Source organism: Dipodomys merriami, unplaced genomic scaffold (assembly GCF_024711535.1).
Source record: "Dipodomys merriami isolate MVZ:Mamm:240054 unplaced genomic scaffold, mDipMer1.0.p SCAF_1811, whole genome shotgun sequence".
Classification (NCBI taxonomy): domain Eukaryota; kingdom Metazoa; phylum Chordata; class Mammalia; order Rodentia; family Heteromyidae; genus Dipodomys; species Dipodomys merriami.
In genome coordinates this window covers 61,616-82,625 of record NW_027203173.1, presented here as the reverse complement: position 1 = coordinate 82,625, position 21,010 = coordinate 61,616, and the positions used below count along the sequence as shown (strand labels likewise).

The window sequence follows — 21,010 nt, the reverse complement described above, 5'->3', positions numbered from 1 at the left end:
ACCCGGTCCGCGGCATCCACCCATCCACCCATCCATCACCCATCCATCCATTCACCCATGCATCCATCCACCCATCCACCCACCCCTCCATCCATCCATTCATCCATCCATCCATCAACCCATCCACCCATCCATCAATCCATCCACCCATCTACCCATCACCCACCCATCGGTCCCCCATCCACCGTCCACCCATCCACCCATCCATCCACCCATCCATCCATCCACCCACCCATCCACCCATCCATGTATCCATCCGTCCACCCATCCACCGGTCCACCCATCCACCCATCCATCCACCCATCCATCCATCAACCCACCCATCCACCCATCCATCTATCCATCCGTCCACCCATCCACCAGTCCACCCATCCACCCATCCATCCACCCATCCATCCATCCACCCACCCATCCACCCATCCATCCATCCATCCACCCATCCATCCATCCACCCATCCATCCACCCATCCACCCATCCATCCCCATCCATCCACCCATGCATTTACCCATCCATCCATCCATCCATCCACTCGTGACTCAGTGAGGCACTTCCTGTGTTCATTCCCTTTATTTCCAGAGGTCAGGGAGGCCCTGGGATGGGTCAGGTCTTGGCCTTGTGTCCAGTGTCCTTCTGTCTGTCTGTCTGTCCGTCCGCAGGTCAGTTGAAGGCGGGCAGGCTGAAGAGCTCGGGTTGTATGTCACCCAAGGAGGGCAGCAGCAGGGTGGCCCCGGCCGTTGAGTTCGGGGTCGAGCTGGACGCTGGGCACCATGACCACCTGCATCCCCTCTGCCTGGGCGACCGCCATGCCGTGGGGCGTGTCCTCCAGCACCAGGCACTGCAGGGTCAGAGGGCGAGAGAGACACGCGGAGTGAGAGGTCGGCCGGGGGGTGGGCCGGGTGCCCAGTGTTGGAGGGAAGGAAGGGGGGAAGGAAGGAAGGAAAGAAGGAAGGAGGGAAGGAGGGAAGGAAGGAAGGAGGGAAGGAAGGAAGGATGAAAAGGAAGGATGGAGGGAAGGAACAAGAAGGAAGGAGGGAAGGAAGGAAGGAAGGAGGGAAGGAAAGAAGGATGGAGGGAAAGAAGGAAGGAGGGAGGGAAGGAGGGAAAGAAGGAGGGAAGGAGGGAAAGAAGGAGGGAAGGAGGGAGGGAAGGAAGGAGGGAAGGAAGGAGGGAGGGAAAGAAGGAGGGAGGGAAGGAAGGAAGGAGTGAAGGAAGGAAGGAAGGAGGGAAGGAAGGAGGGAAGGAAGGAGGGAAGGTGACCGTCGAGCCACGGCGTGCCTACTGGCATGTTCTGTGTGTGATTTCGAGGCCTCCCCCACCCAGGGCCTGGTGTGGGCCAGGTGAGCACTGTGCCAAGGAGTCTCCCTCCCTGTTCCCCTGGGGCTGTCTGTCCATCCGTCTCTCCATCCGTCCATCCGTCTGTGTGATTGTGTGTCTGTCCGTGTCTCTCTGTCTGTCTCTGTGTGTCTGTCTGTCCCTATATCTGTCTGTCTGTGTCTCTGTGGTCGGTCTGTCTGGTCTGTTCTGTGTATCTGTCTGTCTGGACTCTTATGTCTGTCTGTCTGTCTCTGTATGTGTGTCTGTCTGTGTCTGGCCAAGTGTCTCTGTGTCTGTCTATCTGTGTGTGTCTGTCTCTGTATCCGTCTGTCTGTCTATATGCCTATTTGTGTGTCTCTGTAGTCTGTCTGTCTGTGTGTCTGTCTGTGTATGTATGTCTATCTCTCTGTCTGTCTATCGGTGTGTGTCTGTCTGTCCGTGTCTCTGTGCTCTGTCTGTCTGTCTGTCTGCCTGGTCTGTGTATCTGTGCGTCTGTCTGTGTCTATCTGTCTGTCTGTGTGTCTATCAGTGTGTCTGTCTGTGTCTCTGTGGTCTGTCTGGTAGGTCTGTGAATCTGTGTGTCTGTCCCGTCTCTTGTGTCTGTCTGTCTGTCTATCTGTCTGGTCTCTGTGTCTGTGTGTCTGTGTGTCTATCTCTCTGTCAGTGTGTCTGTCTGTCTATTGGAGTGTGACTGTCTGTCCGTGTCTCTGTGGTCTGTCTGTCTGTCTGTCTATGAGTCTGTCTCTGTGTCTGTGTCTCTATCTGGTTTGTCTGCCTGTCGGTCTGTGTGTCTATCTGCCTGTCTGTCTGTCTGCATGTCTGTCTGGTTTGTCCATGTGTCTATCTGTGTCTCTGTGTCCGTCTCTGCATCTATCTGTGTGTTTCTGTGTCTGGCTGTCTGTCTGTCTGGTCTGTGTATCTGTGTATCCGTCCATGTCTGTCTGTATGTGTGTCTCTCTGTGTGTGGTGTGTGTCTCTCTGTGTGTGGTCCATGCAGTGGACCCGAGGCCCGAGGCCTCGGTTTACCTGGTTGACGGGGGGGGGGGGATGAGGAGAGAACCTGCGGGTGCAGGCCAGGAAGATGTCCGGAGAACCTGTGGGCGCAGGCCAGGAAGATGTCCGGGGCGGGCTTGCTGGCCTTGACCTCGGGGTCATCACCCAGCACCACGTGGTGAAAGGCACTGAACAGCTCCCGGTGTGCGCTGGTCTTCGCCTGGTAGGACTCAGTCCCTGAGCTGGTGGCCAGGGCAAAGAGGATGCTGTGCTTCTGTATGTGGAGGATCAACTTCTCTGCACCTGGAGATAGAGAGACAGGAGGAGAAGAACTTAGGTCTTTGGTGGCCTAGGGGGGAAATCCACAAATCCATCCATCCACCCATCCATCCATCCATCTACCCATCCACCCATCCATCCACCCATCCATCTATCTATCCATCCATCCATCCACCCACCCATCCATCCACCCATCCATATATCTATCCATCCATTCATCCATCCATCCATCCATCCACCCATCCACCGATCCATCCACCCATCCATCAATCCATCAATCCATCAATCAATCCATCTACCCAGCCAGCCACCCATCCATCCACCCATCCATCCAGCTACCCATCCATCCATCCATCCATCCATCCATCTACTCATCCATCCACCCACCCACCCATCATCCATCCATCTATCCAGCAAGCCACCCATCCATCCATTCATCCATCCACCCATCCATCCATTCATCCATTCATCCATCCACCCACCCATCCACTCATCTATCCATCCATCCATCCATCCATCCATCCATCCATTGACCCATCCATCAACCCATCCATCCACCCATCCACCCACCCATCCATCCATCAATTCATCCATCCACCCATCCATCCACCATCCATCCATCCATCCATCCACCCATCCATCCATCCACCCACCCATCCATCCATCCATCCATTCATCCACCCATCCATCCATCCATCCATCATCATCATCATCATCATCATCATCATCATCATCATCATCATCATCATCATCATCATCATGGTGACCCTGGAAGGATGTGAACTCCGGGCATCATCATCATCATCATCATGGTGACCCAGGGCATTTCCCAGGGCGACCGGCCGGGCCACATGCACGCACACGCACGCACACACGTGTATGAGCAGATGACATCTTGTCCCGAGCACTGGGCAGCGAGTCCTAGATAGGGTGGTGGAGACGGCACCGCGTTCTAGAAGGTTCTGAATCCAACGGTCATGGCAGATGGACCGGTGAAGTCTAGGATGTACACACAGACAGACAGACAGACAGACAGACAGACAGACAGACACACACACATACACACACACACACACACACACACACACACACACACACACACACACACACACACACACACACACACACACACACACACACACAACGGCCCGGGGAAAGGAGATGGTTCTAGAAAGTTTGTCCCTTTTCAGAGTTCTTCACCCAGACAGACAGACTGACAGATGGATAGATGGATGGATAGACAGATGGGTGGATGGATGGACAGACAGACAGAGAGATGGATGGACAGATGGGCGGAAGGATGGACAGACAGACAGACTGATACATGGATAGACGGATAGACAGATGGGTGGATGGATGGACAGACAGACAGACTGATAGCTAGCTAGATGGATGGATTGATGGACAGACAGACAGACTGATACCTAGATAGATGGATGGATGGATGGACAGACAGACTGAAAGATGGATAGATAAGACGGATAGACAGATGGGTGGATGGATGGACAGACAGACAGACTGATAGATGGGTAGATGGATGGATGGACAGACTGACAGATGGATAGATGGATAGACAGATGGGCAGATGGATGGACAGACAGATAGATGGATAGACAGGCAGACTGACAGATGGATAGATGGATAGACAAATGGGTGGATGGATGGACAGAAAGACAGATGGATAGATGGATAATAGATGGATAGATGGATGGATGGACAGACAGACAGATTGACAGATGGACAGATGGATGGATAGACAGATGGACAGAAGGATGGACAGACAGGCTGGTAGGTGGATAGACAGACAGACGGATGGATAGATGATAGATAGATACACAGATAAGATACATGAATAGATGGATAGATGGATGGATGGTTGGACAGACAGAGAGATGTATAGATAGACACACAGACAGACAGATAGGTGGATAGATATAGTAGATAGATAGATAGACATGTGGATAGACAGATGGATGGATGGATCCATGAATGGACAGACAGACAGAGAGTAAGTAGATAGACAGACACCTGGATAGACAGAGGGATGGATGCATAGATGGACAGACAGACAGATAGACGGATGGGTGGATGGGTGGATAGATGGGTGGATAGAAGGGTGGATGGATGGATGGGGGATGGGTGGGTGGATGGGTGGATGGATGGGTGGGTGGATGGATGTTGATTGAATATGGATGGGATTAACATTTACACACTTGAGTGACTTGGACCCAAGTCCTGATACAATATGGGTGGGATTAACGTTTGCACACTTCAGTGAGTTGGACCCAAGTCCTCATCTGGATGGAGGAGAGACGGAAGGGATTAACATTTGCACAATTGAGTGACGGACCCAACTCATCTCCATGGAGGAAGGAGGGAAGGGATTAACATTTGCACACTTGAATGAGTTGGACCCAAGTCCTGCTGTTGATGGAATATAGAAGGGATTAACATTTGCACAGTTGAGTGACTTGGACCCAAGTGTTCATCTCAATGGAGGATGGATGGATGGGTGGATGGATGGATGGATGGGTGGGTGGATGGATGAGTGGATGGATGGGAGGGTGGATGGATGGATGGATGGGTGGATGGATGGATGGGTGGATAGATGGGTGGATGGGTGGATGGATGGATGGATGGATAGATGGGTGGATGGGTGGATGGATGGATGGGTGGATAGATGGATGGGTGGATGGATGGATAGGTGGACGGATGGGTGGATGGATGGATGGGTGGATCAGAGGGTGGATGGGTGGATGGATGGATGGATGGATGGATGGGTGAATAGATGGGTGGATGGATAGGTGGATGGGTGGGTGGATGGATGGGTGGATGGATGTTGATTAAATATGAGTGGGATTAACATTTTCACACTTGAGTGACTTGGAACCAAGTCCTGACCTCAATGGAGTAGGTCAAGCTCTGTCTCTGTCTCTGTCTGTCTGTCTGTGTCTTCTTCTGTCTGTGTCTGTCTTTGTCTCCTCTGTCAGTCTGTCTGTTGGTCTGCGTGTCTCTACCTGTCCATGTCTGTGTCTGTCTGTCTTTGTCTCTCTGTCTCTGTCTGTCTCCTCTGTCAGTCTGTCTGTGTCTCGTTCTCTCTTTCTTTGTCTGTCTGTCTGTGTCTGTCAGTCTACTTCTGTCTCTGTCTTTCTGTCTGTCTGTCTCGTCTGTGTCTGCCTGTTGGTCTGCCTGTCCATGTCTGTCTCACTGTCTGTCTGTCTCTGTCTCATTCTGTCTTTGTCTGTCTCGGTCTGTCTGTCTGTCATCAGTCTACTTCTGACTTCTGTGTCTGTCTGTCTCTTTGTCTCTCTGTTTCTGTCTCCTGTGTTTGTCTGGGTCTCGTTCTGTCTTTCTTTGTCTGCCTGTGTCAGTATCTGTCTGTCTGTGTGTCTGTCTGTCTGTGTCTCTCTGTTATTCTCTGTCTTTCGTGTCTGTCTGTCATTCTCTGTGTCTGTCTGTCTTTCTCTGTGTCTGTGTCTGTCTCTGCCTATGTCTGTCTGTCCATCTGTCTGTGTCTCTCTCTGTGTCCATCTGTGTGTCTGTCTCTGTCTGTCTTTGTCCCAGTGTCTGTCTGTCTTGCTCTATGTCTGTCCGTCTCTGTCTGTCGGCCTGTGTCTGTCTCTCTCTGTCATTCCCTGTCTGGCTCTGCCTCTGTCTGTCTGTCTCTCTGTCTGTCATTCTGTGTCTGTCTGTCTATGCCTGCCCATGTCTCTGTCTTCTCTGTGTCTGTCTGTGTCCATCTATCTGTCTGTGTCTCTCTGTGTCCATCTGTGTGTCTGTCTCTGTCCCAGTGTCTGTCTGACTCTGTTTCACTGTCCCTGTGTCTGTCAGTCTGTCTCTGGGAACCGCGCATGCTTGTTGCAGGGCAGCGCAGCCCAATCCCGCGCATGCGCAGATCCGTACCTCGCAGAGCCCGGGGAGCACACGCATGCGTGTTCCTGCTCGGCGGGGGGGGGGAGGGACGGGGCGTGCTGGCTCATGCATGCGCGGTACAGCGCGGAGGACCTCCCCCCCCAGGTGGCACGCATGCGCAGTACCAACCAGACCAACCGAGGGAATCCCACGCATGCACGCACCACACGCTCGGCCCGGACGGTGCCGGACGACTCAACCAGTGCGCATGCGCAATGCGGACGGAACCTCGATCCTCCGGAGTCCCCTAGGCACCTCCCGGCGGACTCACGCTGTGCGCATGCGCAACTCGACCCTCCAGGGTCCGCTCTGCGACTCCCTGCCGATTCAACCTGTGCGCATGCGCCGTGGGTCCACACGCGGGAGGGCAGTGGGAACAAGCAGCCAAGGGACGCGCATGCGCAGCGGCGCTCCGCCGGGAGCGCTAGGCCCCTCCCTGCTGACGAACCCTGTGTGCATGCGCATTGGCGCAGGCTGGCTCAGCCCCTCCCAGCTGCCTAACCCTGTGGGTAAGCGCAATGGCGCTCCGCCAGGCCGGCTCAGCCTGTCCCCGCTGAAGAACACTCTGCGCATGCGCAATGGCTCTCCGCTGGGAGCGTTCGGCCCCTTCCCCGCTAACCCTATGTGCATACGCAGTGGCGCTCCGCCGAGAGCGCGAGCATGCGCGCCCGCGTCTTGGCGCCGGCTGATGACATCGATGCGACGGCGCCGGCGGCCGCGCCCGGAAATGCAGCCGTGGCGGGGCCGCGGAGCGTCGCCGCCGCCGCCACCATGGCCACCACTATGCCGTCCGGATCCGGAAGCGGAAGCGGAAGCGCGCAGGAACCCCGAGGACGCCGACCCGGGCGGCCCCCGGGTCACCGTCGGTGCGTGGAGGCCTCCAGGACGAGGCGCCTTTAAGAGGCGGGGACGCTGGAGGGCGTGGCTTTCTGATGGGCGTGGCGTCGCGGTGGGCGTGGCCTGCAGGGCGTGGAGCTGACAGGAGAGTCAGTGGGGGGCGTGGCCTGGAACAGAGGCCATTGGGCCGCTGGGGTTTGGGGGCGTGGCCTGGAAAGACGCCATTGGGCGCCTGGACGTAATGCCATTGGTCGGCTGGGCTGGGGGGCGTGGCTTGGAAGTAAGGCCATTGGGCCGCTGGGCCTAGGGGGCATGGCCTGGCAGGAACTAGGCTATTGAGGGTCCTGGCTTTGGGGGTATGGCTTGGAAGTAAGGCCATTGGGCAGCTGGTCCTGGAGGGGCGTGGCCTGGCAACAGTGATGCTATTGTGTAGTCTGGCTTTGAGGGCGTGGCCTGGGTGTGCTGCCATTGGATGGCTGGCCTGGGGGGCGTGGCCTGGCAGGAACCAGGCCGTTGGGTGCCCTGGCTTTGGGGACTTAGCACCCACCACCTCCCCATGGTGACTCAGGGACTGAGCACCCAGCACCTCTCCATGGTGACCCAGGGCAGGGACTGAGCACCCAGCACCTCCCCATGGTGACCCAAAGTGGGGACTCAGCACCCAGCACCTCACCATAGTGACTCAGGATGGGGACTGAGCACCCAGCACCTCCCTAAGGTGCGCCAGATCCAGCAGTAAGCACCCAGCACCTCCCCATGGTGACCCAGAATGGGGACTGAGCACCCAGCACCTCCCCATGGTGACCCAGGATGGGCAATAAGCCCCCACTACCTGCCCATGGTGACCCAGGACCAAGACTAAGCACCCAGCACCTCCCCATGGTGACCTAGGGCCAGGACTAAGCACCCAGCACCTCCCCATGGTAACCCAGGATGGGGAATAAGCACCCAGCAACTCCCCATGGTGACCCAGGGCCAGGTCTAAGCACCCAGCACCTCCCCATGGTGACCCAGGGCCAGGACTAAGTACCCAGCACCTCCCCATGATGACTCAGGGGAGGGACTGAGCACCCAGCACCTCCCCATGATTACCCAGGGACTGAGCACCCAGCACCTCCCCATGGTGACCCAATGTGGGGACTAAGCACCCAGCACCTTCCCATAGTGACTCAGGATGGGGACTGAGCACCCAGCACCTCCCCATAGTGATTCAGGATGGGGACTGAGCACCTAGCACCTCCCTATGGTGCCCCAGATCCAGGAGTAAGTACCCAGCACTTCCCCATGGTGACCAAGGGCAGGGACTAAGCACCCAGCACCTCCCCATGGTGACCCAGGACCAGGACTAAGCACCCATCACCTCCCCATGGTGACCCAGGGCCAGGACTAAGCACCCAGCATTATCCCATGATGACCCAGGGCTGGGACTAAGCACCTAGCACTATCCCAGGGTGACCCGGGGCCAGGACTAAGCACCCAGCACCTCCCCATGGTGACCCAGAGTGGGGACTAAGCATCCAGCACCTTCCCATAGTGACTCACAATATCCCCCAAGCACCCAGCACCATCCCATAATGACCCAAGACAGGAACTAAGCACCCAGCACCTCCCCAGGATGATCCCCAAGCACCCAGCACCACCCCATAGTAACCCAGGGCTGGGACTAAGCACCCAACACCTCATCATAGTGACCTAGGATGATTCCCAAGCACCCAGCACCATCCCATGACAACCCAGGGCTGGGACTAAGCAACCAGCACCTCCTCAGAGTAACCCAGGACCAGGACTAAGCACCCAGCACCATCCTATGATGACCCAGGGCTAGGACTAAGCACCCAGCACCTCCCCATGGTGACCCAGGGGAGGTACTGAGAACCTAGCACCATCCCATGATGACCCAGGACAGGGACTAAGCAACCAGCACCTCCTCAGAGTAACCCAGAACTGGAACTAAGCACCCAGCACCACCACCTGGGGAACAAGGACTGAGCCTAAGCATTCAGCACCTCTCCATGGAGACCGAGGATAGGAACTAAGCACCCAGCACCTCCCCATGGTGACCCAGGAACGGGACTTCACACCCAGCACCTCCCTACTGTTTACATGAGTCAGGTACCAAGCACCCAGCACCTGCCTATTACTAACTCAGGACAGGTACCAAGCACCCAGCACTTCCCCACAGGGACTCTGGATAATCAGCAAGCACCTAGCACCTCACGTGTGTGTCCTTTCCCTCCCCCTGACCCCATCCCAGGTTCTCCACGTGGCGCGATGACCGCTGGTTGTACAGGATGATGGACTATGTGCCTGGTGGCCAACTCCTCAGCTACCTGCGCGCCCACCAAGATCCTGTGCGCACTGGCCTACCTGCAGGTGAGCGGACCAGCAATGATGGGGGCCGCCCATCCATCCATCCATCCATCCATCCACCCATCCATCCACCCATCGATCCTTCATCCATCCACCCACCCATCCATCCATCCACTCATCCATCCATCCACCCATCCACCCATCCACTCATCCAGCCACCCATCCACCTATCCATCCATCCACCCATCCATCCACTCATCCACCCATCCATCCATCCACCCATCCATCCATCCATCCATCCACCCACCCATCCATCCACCCATCCATCCACCATCCATCCATCCAGAAAGTTCCAGAAAGTTCTCCCAAGGTTCCAGAAGGTCCCAGAAAGCTCCAGGTTTCAGAATAACTCAGCACATTCCCCAGGCAGGTGATCCCTCCACCCAGACACACCCCAACCCTCCCACCCCCCTTCCTTGGCCCAGGAATGATTTTGGGGGGGAGGGGGGGAGGGAAGGAGGGTATTGATGATATTGGTATTGGTGTTGGTATTGATACTGATCCTCTCATGGTCTATTGATGATAGGTTTTCCCAGGGGATCTGTTTGATCTAAGGACTTGAGACGCTTCCAGGACAACCCATGGAAGGTTCTAGAAAGAAGCCAGGGCTGGGGCTGGTTTCTATTTCCTCCCCACCCCCCCCATTCTCCCCAACATCTGGGACCCAGTTGCGTTCATCCCTTGGGATTCTCCTCCATGGGAGAAGTTGAGGATGGATGATGACATCACCCCTTCCCATGATCCTTTGCGGTGACTGGTCCAGGGTCCCTTGACTATTCTTGTTGTTGTTGTTGTTGTTGTTGATTTATTATGATGATTAGCTCATGTGCATGGTCTTGTCTTTCCCTTCCCCCCGCCCCAACCAAGCTTCTAGAAGCTTCTGGAACAAATTGCTGATGGATTTCCTATGTGTGTGTCAGACTCAACCAGAACCCAGCCAATGGCTTCCTCTTCTCAACGCCTGGAAATCTGCCCAACACTTCCTGGAAGGGGGGAGGGGGAGGGGGAATGGAGGAAATGAATAATGAATGAATGAATTCCCTCCTTCCTTCCCTCCTTCCAATCCTTCCTTCCCTCCATCCTTTCTTCCTTCCTTCCCTCCTTCCTTCCTTCCTTCCTTCCTTCCCTCCTTCCTTCCTTCCTTCCTTCCTTCCTTCCTTCCTTCCCTCCTTCCTTCCTTCCTTCCTTCCTTCCTTCCTTCCTTCCTTCCTTCCTCCTTCCTTCCTCCTTCCTTCCCTTCTTCCTTCCTTCCCTCCTTCCTTCCTTCCTTCCTTCCCTCCTTCCCTCCTTCCTTTCTTCATTCCTTCCCTCCTTCCTTCCTTCCTTCCTTCGTTCCCTCCACTCCTTCCTTCCTTCCTTCCCTCCTTCCTTTATTCCCTCCACTTCTTCCCTCCTTCCTTCCTTCCTTCCCTCCTTCTCTCCTTCCTTCTTATGTCTTTCTGTCTGTCTCTGTGAGTCTCTGTATTTCTGTCTCTGTCTGTCTCTGTGTCTCTTTCTGTTTTGCAGTCTGTTTGTCTGTCACTCTGTCTCTGTCCATTTGTCTCTATGTCTCTGTGTGTCTGTCTCTGTATCTGTCTGTCTGTCTCTGTCTGTCTGTCTCTGCCTCTGTTCATCTGTCTGTCTGGCTAGCTATGTCTGTCTCTGTCTCTTTCTGTCTCTGTCTGTCTGTCTGTCTGTCTGTCTCTGACTCCATTTTTCTGTCTGTTTCTGTTTGTGTCTGTTCATCTGTCTCTGTGTGTCTGTCTGTCTGTCTCTGTGTTTCTCTGTATTTTTCTGTGTCTGTCTCTGTCTGTTCGTCTGTCGGTCTCTCTGTGTGTCTGTCTGTCTTCATCTGTCTGTCTCTGTGTGTCTCAATCTCTATCTGTCTCTGTCCGTTTGTCTCTCTGTCTATGTCTCACTCTGTATTTGTCTCTGTCTGTCTGTCCATCCGTCTGTCTGTCTCTGACTCCTTTTTTCTCTTTTACCGTTTCTCTGTCTCTATGGTTCTGTCTGTACGTCTGTCTGTCCCTGTCTGACTCTGTGTCTCTCTGTGTCTGTCCATTTGTCTGTCTCTCTGTCTGCCTCTGTCTGTCAATTTGTCTGTCCATCTGTCTCTGTCTGTTTCTCTGTCTATTTCTCTGTCTGTCTGTCTGTCTGTCTGTCTCTGTTCATCTGTCTCTCTGTGTCTGTCTGTCTGTCTATCTCTATTTCTGTCTGTCTCTATTTCTCTTTGTGACTTTCTGTCTGTTTCTCCGTCGGTCTGTTTATCTCTGTGTCTGTCTGTCTGTCTCTATGTCCATTTGTGTCTTTGTCTGTGTCTGTCTGTCTCTGGTTATCTGTCTGTGTCTGTCTGTCTCTCTGTCCATTTGTCTGTCTCTGTCTGTGTCTGTCTGTCTGTCTCTTTCTGGGTCTGTCTGTCTGTCTCTGACTCCATTTTTCTGTGTTTGTGTCTGTGTCTCTGTCTGTTTGTCCCTGTATCTGTGTGTTTGTCTGTCTGTCTCTGTCTTTCTCTATCTGTGTGTCATTCTCTCTCTGTGTCTGACTGTCTCTGTTCATCTGTCTCTCTGTGTTTCTCTCTATATATTTGTCTCTGTCTCTTTGTCTATCTGTCTGTCCCTGTCTGTGTGTCTCTCGGTCTCTATTTGTCTCTTTGTCTATCTCTATGTCCATGTCTGTCTCTGTATGTCTGTCTCTGTTCATCTGTCTCTCTGTGTCTGTCTGTCTGTATCTCTCTGCCTATCGCTCTGTGTCTATTTTTCTGTTTCTGTCTGTGTGTCTGTCCGTGTTCATCTACCTCTCTGTGTGTCTGTCTGTCTCTTGTGTTTCTCTGTATTTGTCTCTGTCTCTCTGTGTCCATCTGTCTGTCTATGTCTGTGAGTCTGTCTGTCTGTGTTCATCTGTCTCTCTGTCTGTTTGTCTCTGTCTCTGTCTGTCCATCTGTCATTCTCTGTGTCCGTCTGTCTCTGTATCTGTTTGTCTCTATCTGTGTCTGTCTGTCTCTGTGTCTGTCTCTCTGTCCATGTCTGTCTCTGTTCATCTCTCTCTCTCTGTCTCTGTGTCTGTCTGTCTCTGTCTCTGTCTCTGTCTCTCTGTCTCTCTCTGTCTATCTGTGTGTCTGTCTGTGTGTCTGTCTCTGACTCCATTCCTCTGTCTTTCTGGCTGCGTTTCCTCTCTGTCTGTCTGTCTGTCTATCCCCCCTCCTCCCCCGCCCCCCCACACCCCCTCTTTCTCAGCTCTGTGCCCCCCAGCCCACAGGTCCGGCCTTTTCCCCTTCCTCTCCCCTCCTCCTCCTCCTCCTCCTCCTCCTCCTCTTCCTCCTCCTTCTCCTCTTCCTCCTCCTCCTCTCTCTTTCCTTCCAGAACTTTCTCTTCGGCCATTTCTCCCTCCCCCTCCCCAGCATCCCCCCCTTCCCCGCCTGGCCTGGTGGGGGGATTCATGGTCTCCCCATCCCCCTCTCATCGACCCCCACCCCCTCTTTTTCTTCCCTGATTCCCCTCCCTCCTTTTCCCACTGACACCCCCCCCTCAGCCCAGGCTGTGTGGGGCGGAGCTGAGGCTCAGGCCGCAGCATGGCGGGGTGGGGACATCTGGGCCTGGGCGGATAAAAGAGGAGCCCGCAAGCTGTGCTGTGCTGTCTGGAGATACAGGACAGAGAGACAGACAGACAGACAGACCAGGTGAGGGGGCCTGGACGAGGGGTGGAGGGGGGTGAGGGGATCTTGGGGTACAGGGGATCCTGGGAAGGGGGAAAGGGGGAGGTGTAGGGATTTGGGGGTTCTGGGGGTCAAGGAGGAGAGGTTAGGGGTCAGGGAGATGCAGGGGGAAACATGGTCAATCCTGGGGTTCCCAGGACCCCAAAGTTCATTGGGGGGAAAGCACAAGGATTCCTGGGAAGAGGGGGTCAAAGGCCCAGAGAGCAAAGGTCCTGGGGTGCAGCCAGCAAAGGAGTTCAAAGGTCAAGGAGGGGGGAGACAGGTCAGGGGAGGGCGGACACCTGGGACATGGGCAAGATCAGGGAGCCAAGGTCCTGGGGTGCAAAGTTCAGGGGTGAGGGAGTCAGGAAGAGGGGGAATGGGAAGTTCAGGGGTGCAGGGATCAGAGGTCACCAATCTGGGGGGTGAGGGAGGGCATCTGTCACGGGGGTCCTGGGTCCTAGGTTCCCCCAAGTTCAGAGGGGAAAAGCCCAGGGAGCAAAGGTCCTGGGGTGCAGAGTTCAGGGGGTGCAGGGGTCACAGGTCACAGGAATCTGGGGTACCAGGGTCCCAGGTCCCAGAGGTAATGGAAAACCCACCTTAGGGGTGCAGGGTGTCATGGTCCTCCTCCTCCTCCTCCTCCTCTTTCTCCTGTCCTCCTCCTCTTTCTCTTCTTCCTTCTCCTCTTCCTCTCTTCCTCCTCCTCTTCCTCCTCCTCCTCTTCCTCCCCATCCATCCATCCATCCACCCATCCATCCATCTACCCATCCATCCACCCATCCTCCCATCCATCCATCCATCCATCCACCCATCCATCCATCCACCCACCCATCCACCCATCCATCCATCCATCCACCCACCCACCCACCCATCCACCCATCCACCCACCCATCCACCCATCCACCCATCCATCCACCCATCCATCCATCCATCCATCCACCACCCATCCATCCATCCATCCATCTGCCCCTCCACCCATCCATCCACCCATCCATCCATCCACCCATCCATCCACCCATCCATCCATCCACCCATCCATCCATCCACCCACCCACCCATCCATCCACCCATTCATCCATCCATGAAGCCACGCCCCCTGTGGCTGGTCCAACCCATTCTCTTCCTCCTCCTTTTCCTCCTCTTCTTCCTCCTCCTCCTCCTTTTCTTCCTCCTCATTGTTATTACTATTATTCTCATCATAGTTATTATTATTACTGTTATTGACATTGTTGTTTTTACTATCATTGTTGTTACTGTTATTGTTAATATGATGGTTATGATCATCATTATTGTCATGGTTATTACTATTATGGGTGTTGTGGTTATTATTGTTATTGTTGTCATGATGTTTGGGTTATTGTTATGATTGTTATTGTTGTTATTGTTACTATGGTGATGGTTATTATTATGGTTACTGCTATTGTTGTCATGATGGTTATTATTGTTATTGTTGTTGTCATTGTTATTATTATAGTTATTATTGTTGCCATGGTTATTACTATTATGGGTGTTATGGTTATTATTGTTATCGTTGTTATTATTGTCATTGTTATTGTTATTATAGTTGTTATTGTTGTCATGGTTATTATTGTCATTGCTATTGTTATTATAGTTATTATTATTGTCACAATGGTTATTGTTATTGTTGTTCTTGTTACTGTGGTGGTGACGGTCGTTGGCATATTCTTCGCCAAGCCTTCCTTGTTGCTCAGGAGGCTGAGATCTGGAGGATCGTGGTTCAAAGCCACCTCCACCCCCTCTCCCCACCCCCCCCAGGACCAACCGAGAGACCCGGATCTCCAGTGAACCCCCCAACCTGGAAAGGTAGGTGAGGAGCTCCGGCCCCGCGTTCGCGTCCCGGGGAGGGGGGGCTGATGGAGGTGGGAGGAAGAGGAGGAGGAGGAGGAGGAGGGTGATGGGTGATAGGAAGCCAGGGGGAAATGGGGTGCTGAGTACTTAGTACTTAGTCCTGGGGAGGGGGGAGGGGGGATGGACAATGACAGAAACAGACAGACAGACAGAAGAGACACACAGACAGATGTAGACACACAGACAGACAGACAGACACAGACATGACAGAGAGAGAGAGAGAGACACAGACAAACAGACAGACCAAGATGTGCAGACAGACAGGGAGAGACAGAGACAGGACAGACAGACACACAGACAACCATACAGACATACAGAGACACAGAGACTGAGAGAGAGACAGAGACAGAAGAGACAGACAGGCACAGACAGTCAAACTGAGCCAGGACAGATAGACAGAGACACAGAGACAGGAAGTGACAGATGGACACAGGCACAGACAGAGACAGAGACAGAGAGACAGAGATGGACATGAGAGAAACTGGCACAGACAGACACAGAGAGACAGACAGACAGACAGACAAAGAGACAGAAGAGAGACAGACAGGGAGAGACAGATGCACCGAGACAGATAGACATAGAGACAGACATACAGAGGCACAGAGAGACGGGCAGACAGACACAGACAGACAGACAAGTGACAGATGGAGAGAGGCAAAAGAGACAGACAGAGACAGGAAGATAGAGACAGACAGACAGACAGACACAGACAGACTAATATGAGACAGACAGATGTAGACATGGAGACAGGGAGAGACCGACAGAGGTAAATGGACAGACACAAGAGACAGACAGATGTTAACAGAGACAGACAGGAAGACACAGAGACAGAACAGACAGACAGAAGAGACACACAGACAGATGTAGACACAGAGACGGACAGACAGAGAGAGACACACACAGACAGACGAAGATGTGCAGACAGACAGGGAGAGACAGACAGAGACAGGACAGACAGACAGAGACACACAGACAGAGACACAGACAGACAGAGACACAGACAGACAGACAGGGAAAGACAGATGGCAGAAACAGAAGAGACAGACAGGCACAGACAGACAAACTGAGCCAGGACAGATAGACAGAGACACAGAGACAGGAAGAGACAGACAGACACAGGCACAGACAGAGACAGAACAGACAGACAGAGATGGACATGAGAGAAACCGGCACAGACAGACACAGAGAGACAGACAGACAGAAAAGACAGAGAGAAGTGACAGATGGAGAGAGGTAGAAGAGACAGACAGACAGAGACAAGAAACAGACAGACAGCTGTAGACACAGAGACAGGAAGGGAGATGAACAGACATGGAGAGACAGCAACAGACAGAGATAGACACAAGCACAGAGAGACAGAGACAAGAGACAGACACAGAGACGGACACAGACAGAGACAAACAGACAGAGACAGAACAGACTGACAGACAGACAGATGGAGACAGGGAGAGACCGACAGAGGTAGACAGACAGACAGACTGAGACACAGATGTGAACACAGAGACTGACAGGAAGAGACAGAGACAGGACAGACACAAGAGACAGAACAGACACAGACAGACAGACAGACAGACAGAGATAAGAGACAGACAGACTCAGAGACAGACAGAGAGAGACAGATGGACAGACAGAACAGATAGACACAGGGGCAGACTGACTGACAGAAGAGTCAGACACAGACTGAGACAGACAGACATCAACATACAGACAGACATGAGACAGAGACAGACAGACAGACAGAGACAGAGACAAGTGACAGATGGAGAGAGACAGAAGAGACAGAACCAAGAAGACAGAGACAGACAGACAGAGAGACCAATGGACAGATAACAGACAGACAGAGAGGCAGACAGACAGAGACAGACAGAGAGAGACATGGAGACAGGGGGAGACCAACAGAGATAGACGGACAGACAGACAGGGAGAGACAGATGGATAGAGACAGACAGACACAGACAGAGACAGAGAGACAGAGACAGAGAAAAGACAGATGGACAGAGACAGGAAGACAGACACAGACAGAACAGACAGACAGACAGAGGCGGATGTGACAGAAACAGGCACAGACGGACAGAAAGACACAAGAGACAGACATATGAATACAGAGACATACAGGAAGAGATAGAGATAGAACAGACAGACAGACAACAGAAGAGCAGACAGATGTAGTTACAGAGACGGAAAGACAGACACAGACATGAGACAGAGAGAGACACACAGACAGACGAAGATGTACAGACAGACAGAGACACACAGAACACACACACACAGAGACACAGAGACAGACAGATGGACAGAGACAGAAGAGACACAGACAGAGAGACACAGACAGACATGAGCCAGAGACACAGACATGACTGACAGACAGACGGAGACAGTTAGACAGAATCAGAAGAGACAGACAGGCACAGACAGACAAACTGAGCCAGGACAGATAGACAGACATAGACACAGAGACAGGAAGAGACAGACAGACACAGGTACAGACAGACAGAGAGACAGACAAAGAGAAGAGACAAAAGACAGACAGACAGACAAACAGATGTACACAAAGAGACATACAGGGAGAGACAGATGCACCGAGACAGACAGACAAAGAGAACAGACAGACACAGGCACAGAGAGACGGACAGACAGAGAGAGACAAGTGACAGATGGAGAGAGACAGATGAGACAGACAGACAGACAGAGAACACAGACAGATGTAGACACAGAGACAGACAGGAAGAGACAGACAGAGAGAGACAGACATGTAGACACAGAGAGAAGAAACAGACTCAGACAGACAGACAGACAGACAGAGGACACAGATGTAGACACAGAGACAGACAAGAAAAGACAGACAGTCAGAGACAGACATGTAGACACAGAGATAGAGAAGAAACAGACAGACGCAGGCACAGACAGACAGATGGGCAGACACAGAGGAGACAGATGGACAAACAGACACAGATAGAGACAAGTGACAGATGGACAGAGACAAGAGTCACACAGACAGACAGAGACAAAAGACAGACAAGTACAGACAGAAGAGAAAAGAGACAAACAGACACAGACAGGAAGACAGACGGGGACAGACAGACAGACTGAGACAGAAGAAACCGACACAGGTACAGAAAGACAGACTGAGAAGAGACAGACAGACACAGAGAGACAGAGGCATGAGAGCCAATGGACAGACAAGAGACAGAAGAGACACAGACAGACAGACATATACACAGAGACAAAGACATGAGACAGGCAGACAGATGGAGACACAGAGACAGACGGACAGAGGGAACAGACACAGACTGACAGACATGAGACTGATGGACAGACAAGAGACAGACACAGAGATGAGAGACAGAGCCAGACGGAGACACAGACACAGACAGGGAGAGATAGATGGACAGACAGAACAGACAGACAGACAGATGTAGACAGGGAGAGACCGACAGAGGTAGACGGACAGACAGACAGACTGAGACAGACAGGAAGAGACAGAGATAGAATAGACAGACAGACACAAGAGACAGACAGAGACAGAACAGAAACAGACAGAGATAAGAGACAGACAGACAGGGAGACAGACAGACACAGGCAGACACAGAGACAGAGAGACAGATGGACAGACACAGAACAGATAGACGCAGGGGCAGACAGACCGACAGAGAGAAGAGTCAGATACAGACAGACAGACAGACAGACGTCAACACAGAGACAGACATGAGACAGAGACAGACAGACACAAGTGACAGATGGAGAGAGGCAGAAGAGACAGACAGACGAGCCAGGAAGACAGAAACAGACAGACAGACAGACAGACAGACAGACAGACAGACAGACAGACAGACAGAGGACACAGATGTAGACACAGAAACAGACAGACAGACACAGATTGAGACAGAAGAGACCCAGACAGACAGACAGACAGATGTACACACAGAGACACACAGGAAGAGAAACGGATAGAGACAGACACAGGCATAGACAGACAGACATAGAGACAAGAGACAGATGGACAGAGACAGAAGAGACAAAGAGACAGACAGGCACAGTCACAGACAGACAAACTCAGCCAGGACAGATAGACAGACATAGACACAGAGACAGGAAGAGACGGACGGACACAGGCACAGACAGACAGAGACAGAACAGACAGACAGACAGACAGACAGACAGAGATGGATGTGAGAGAAACTGGCACAGACACAGAGAGACAGACAGACAAAGAGAAGAGACAGAAGAGACAGACAGGGACAGACAGACAGATGTACACACAGAGACAGACAGGGAGAGACAGATGCACAGAGACAGATAGACAAAGACAAGAGACAGACAGACAGACACAGACAAAGACAAGTGACAGATGGAGAGAGACAGACGAGACAGACAGATGGAGCCAGGAAGACAAAGACAGACAGACAGAGGACACAGACAGATGTAGAGACAGTGACAGGAAGAGACAGACGGACACAGGGACAGACAGACAGAGACAGGGACAGACAGACAGAAGAGACAGACATGTAGACACAGAGACAGAGAAGAAACAGACTCAGACAGACAGACGCAGGCACAGACAGACAGATGGGCAGACAGAGGAGACAGATGGACAGACAGACAGACACAGAGACAGGCAGGAAGGGAGATGGACAGACACGGAGAGACAGACAGACAGAGACAGAGACAGACAGGAAGAGACACAGACAGACAGAGACAGGAAGACAGACAGACAGACAGAACAGACCAACAGAGATAGACACAGGCACAGAGAGACAGACAGACAGAGACAAGAGACAGACTGGGACAGACAGACTGAGACAGAAGAGACACCAAGACAGATAGACAGAGACAGACGGACAGACAGAAACAAAAGACACACAGAGACAGACTGAGACAGAAGAGATCCAGACAGACAGATGTACAAACACAGACGGACAGGAAGAGAGTCGGACAGAGACAGAGACAAGAGACAGATGGACAGAGACAGACAGACATGAGACTGGTAGACAGACACAGGGAGAGACAGAGATAACAGACAGACAGACGTCAACACAGACAGACAGAGACAAAAGACAGAGACAAACAGAGATGTGGAGACAGACAGATGTCAACACAGACAGTGATGGAACAGACAGACAGACAAGATCGATGGACAGACAAGAGACAGAGATAGAGAAACCCAGACAGACAGACGGAGATGTACAGACAGATGGAGACACAGAGATAGACAGGGAAAGACAGAACAGACAGACAGAGAGACATGAGACCAATGGACAGATAACAGACAGAGACAGAGAGACACAGACAGAGACAGACAGACAGACAGAGACACAGAGACAGGGAGAGACTGACAGAGGTAGATGGACAGAGACAGGCAGATGTCAACACAGACAGAACAGACAGACAGAGATAAGAGACAGAGACAGACACAGAGACAGACAGAGACACAGACAGACAGACACAGACAGACAGACAGACAGGGACACAGACAGACAGATACAGACAGACAGAGATAAGAGACAGACAGAGGGAGACAGACATAAGAGACAGACACAGACAGACAGACACAGAGGCAGACAGGAAGTGACAGACCAGACAGACAGACATGAGACCAATGGACAGATAACAGACAGAGACAGAAAGGCAGACAGACAGACAGATAAGAGACAGACAGACAGATGTCAACACAGAGACAGACAGACACAGACAAAGACAGAGAGATAGACATGGAGAGACAGATGGACAGAGACAGACAGACAGAGCAGGTCTTCCCGGTCTCTTTT

At 52.7% G+C, this 21,010-nt stretch overlaps 2 long non-coding RNA genes across 3 annotated transcripts; one reads left to right on the top strand and one right to left on the bottom strand.

Annotated features, from left to right (window-relative positions):
- Positions 1–550: 550 nt before the first annotated feature.
- On the bottom strand, positions 551–6,825 carry LOC138830064 (uncharacterized). 2 transcript variants are annotated; one of them, XR_011372850.1, is made up of 3 exons: positions 6,664–6,825; positions 2,342–2,611; positions 551–836 (listed from the first exon to the last, which is right to left on the bottom strand). It is a non-coding gene; the product is annotated as an uncharacterized lncRNA (long non-coding RNA). The 2 variants fall into 2 exon arrangements; XR_011372849.1 differs by having other exon boundaries at positions 2,376–2,611.
- A 409-nt stretch (positions 6,826–7,234) lies between these two features.
- On the top strand, positions 7,235–10,334 carry LOC138830067 (uncharacterized). Its single transcript, XR_011372852.1, has 3 exons — positions 7,235–7,365; positions 9,591–9,709; positions 10,233–10,334. It is a non-coding gene; the product is annotated as an uncharacterized lncRNA (long non-coding RNA).
- Positions 10,335–21,010: the final 10,676 nt, after the last annotated feature.